Below are 3,819 nucleotides of genomic sequence, written 5' to 3'. Positions count from 1 at the left end.
ATGCTACTTGGTCTATTTGGTGGAAGATTATATGTTCAGATCCTTATTGATTATTAATACTCATCTGATTATGAACATGAATATTCTTTGTGCGTAGTTACGTTTGTTCTTGTGGACATCGGATAAATCTTGTTATAAGTAATCATGTGAATTTGGTATTCTTTCGGTATTTTGATAAGATGTATGTTGTCTCTCCTCTAGTGGTGTCATGTGAACATCGACTACATGACACTTCACCATTATTTGGGCCTAGGGGAAGGCATTGGGAAGTATTAAGTAGATGATGGGTTGCTAGAGTGACAGAAGCTTAAACCCTAGTTTATGCGTTGCTTCATAAGGGCTGATTTGGATCCATATGTTTCGTGCTATGGTTAGATTTATATTAATTCTTCTTTCGTAGTTGCGGATGATTGCTAGAGGGGTTAATCTTAAGTGGAAGGTTTGTCCAAGTAAGGGCAGCACCCAAGCACCGGTACACCCACATACCAAATTATCAAAGTAACGAACGCGAATCATATGAGCATGATGAAAACTAGCTTGCATAAATTCCCATCTCTCCTCGGGAGAGCTTTTATTATATAAGAATTTGTCCAGGCTTATCCTTTGCTACAAAAGGATTGGGCCACCTTGCTGCACCGTTGTTACATTCGTTACTTGCTACCCGTTACGAATTACCTTATCACAAAACTACCTGTTACCAATAATTTCAGTGCTTGCAGATAATACCTTACTCAAGACTGCTTGTCATTTCCTTCTGTTCCTCGTTGGGTTTGACACTCTTACTTATCGAAAGGACTACGATAGATACCCTATAATTTTGGGTCATGAAGACTCTTTTGTGGCGCCATGGCTGGGGAGTGAAGCGCCTTTGGTAAGTGGAACTTGGTAAGAAGAAGTTTAAATAATGCGCTGAAATTTACTATCACTTGTCACTATGGAAAATAATCCTTTGAGGGCATTGTTCGGGGTATCTTCACCCTGTCTGTAAGCACAAAATGATGTTCCTCAACCTGCTACACCTACTGAAAATATTTATTATGAGATTCCTTCGGGTATGATAGAAAAACTGCTAGCTAATCCTTATGTAGGAGATGGAACACTACATCCTGATTTGCATCTAATCTATGTGGATGAAGTTTGTGGATTATGTAAGCTTGCACGTCTGCGCGAGGATGATGTCAAGAAGAAAGCCTTTCCTTTATCTTTGAAGGAAAAGGCGTTAACATGGTATAGGCTATGTGATGATATTGGATCATGGAACTACAACCGATTGAAATTGGAATTTCATCAGAAGTTTTATCCTATGCATGTGGTTCATCGTGATCGGAATTATATTTATAATTTTTGGCCTCGTGAAGGAGAAAGAATCGCTCAAGCCTGGGGGAGGCTTAAGTCAATGTTATATTCATGCCCCAATCATGAGCTCCCGAGGAAAATTATTATTCAGAATTTGTATGCTCTGCTCTCTCGTAATGATCAATCTATGCTCAACACTTCTTGTGTTGGTTCCTTTAGGAACAAAGATATTGAATTCAAATGGGACTTATTGGAAAGAATTAAACGCAACTCTGAAGATTGGGAACTCGACGAAGGTAATGAGTCAGGTATAAGCCTTAAGTTTGATTGTGTTAAATCTTTTATAGACACCGATGCTTTTCGTGATTTTAGCACTAAATATGGACTTGACTTTGAGGTAGTAGCTTCATTCTGTGAATCTTTTGCTACACATGTTGATCTCCCCCAGGAGAAGTGGTTTAAATATCATCCTCCCATTGAAGTAAAGTAGCTGAACCTATTAAAGTTGAAGAAGAAACTATTATTTGTAATGTTGATCCTGTTATCCCTACTACTCATATTGAGAAACCACCCTTTCCTGTTAGGACAAAGTAACCTGCTAGAGATTCAATTGTGGTACATAAGAGTTGCACTAGAACACCTATACCTCCTGAACAAATTAAGGTTGAACCTAGTATTGCTATGGTTAAAGATCTCTTGGTTGATAATATTGATGGACATGTCATTCACTTCTGTGATGAAGTCGCTAGAATTGCTACACCTCATACTATGGGCAAACATAGACCTATTGTTGGTGTGACTGTTGTTTCTATTAAAATAGGAGATCATTGTTATCATGGATTATGTGATGTGGGTGCTAGTGTGAGTGAAATTCCCTTTACCTTATACCACGAAATTATGAATGATATTGACCCAGCCGAACTGCAGGAAATTGATGTTACCATCAAGCTTGCCAATAGAGATACTATTTCACCAATTGGGATTGTTAGAGATGTTGAAGTCTTGTGTGGGAAAATAAAGTATCGTACTGATTTTATTGTTCTTGGTTCCCCACAAGATGATTTTTGTCCCATTATATTCGGTAGACACTTCTTGAATACTGTTAATGCTAAGAATGATTGTGAAAAAGAAACGATTATTGTAAGTTTTGGTGATGCATCTCATGAGTTCAATTTCTCTAAATTTCGTAGACAACCCCATGATAAATATTTACCTAGTAAAGATGAAATTATAAGTCTCGCTTCTATTGATGTGCCTCCTAGTGATCCCTTATAATAATATTTTCTAGACCATGAAAATGATATGCATATTAATGAAAGGAATGAAACGTATAAGATTTTCTTTGATCAGCAGCCTATTCTGAAACAAACCTGCGTGTTGAAATACTTGGCGATCCCCCTCCACCCAAGGGTGATCCCATGTTTGAGCTTAAACAACTACCTGATACTCTGAAGTATGCTTATCTTTATTAAAAGGAGATATATCGTGTTATTATTAGTGCTAACCTTTTAGAGCATGAAGAAAAGAGATTATTGAAAACTCTGAGGAAGCACCATGCCGCTATTGGATATACTCTTGATGATCTTATGGGCATTAGTCCCACTCTATGTCAGCACAAAATCAACATGGAGCCTGATGCTAAGCCAATTGTTGATCACTAACGACGGTTAAATTCTAAAATGAAGTGGTAACAAATGAAATACTAAAGCTTGTGGAGGCAGGTATAATTTATCATATTGCTCATAGTTGATGGGTAAGTCTCGTTCATTGTGTCCCTAAAAAGGGAGGTATTACCGTTGTTCCTAATGGTAAAAATGAATTGACCCCACAAAGAATTGTTACAGGATATAGAATGGTAATTAATTTTTGGAAATTAAATAAAGCTACTAGAAAAATCATCACCCGCTACCTTTTATTGATCAAATACTAGAAATATTGTCCAAACATACACATCTTTGGTTTATGCAATGCACATGTTACCTTTCAAAGATGTATGATGGCTATATTCTATGACTTTTGTGAAAAGTTTCTTGAGGTTTTAATGGATGAGTTTTCTGTTTACGGGACTTCTTTTGATGATTGGTTGAGCATCCTTGATCGAGTTTTGCACAGATGTGAAGAAACTAATCTTGTCTTGAAATGGGAGAAGTGCCACTTTATGGTTAATGAAGGCATTGTCTTGGGACACAAAATCTCTGAAAGAGGTATTGAAGTTGATAAAGCTAAAGTTGATGCTATTTCAAAAATGTAGTGTCCAACAGATATCAAATGTATAAGAAGTTTCCCTGATGATGATGGTTTTTATAGGATATTTATTAAAGACTTATCTAAGATTTCTAAGCCTCTCACTAATCTTTTGCAAAAAGATATTCCCTTTGTTTTTGACGATGATTGTGTAGAAGCATTTGTAATTCCTAAGAGAGCCTTGATCACTCCACCTGTTGTTCAACCACCTGACTGGAACCTACCCTTTGAAATTATGTGTGATGCTAGGATTATGCTGTTGGTGTTGTCCTAGGACAA

This window comes from Hordeum vulgare, chromosome 3H, assembly GCF_904849725.1.
Source record: "Hordeum vulgare subsp. vulgare chromosome 3H, MorexV3_pseudomolecules_assembly, whole genome shotgun sequence".
Classification (NCBI taxonomy): Eukaryota; Viridiplantae; Streptophyta; class Magnoliopsida; order Poales; family Poaceae; genus Hordeum; species Hordeum vulgare.
The sequence above is the reverse complement of the archived record's forward strand: the minus strand, read 5'-3'. Positions refer to the sequence as shown.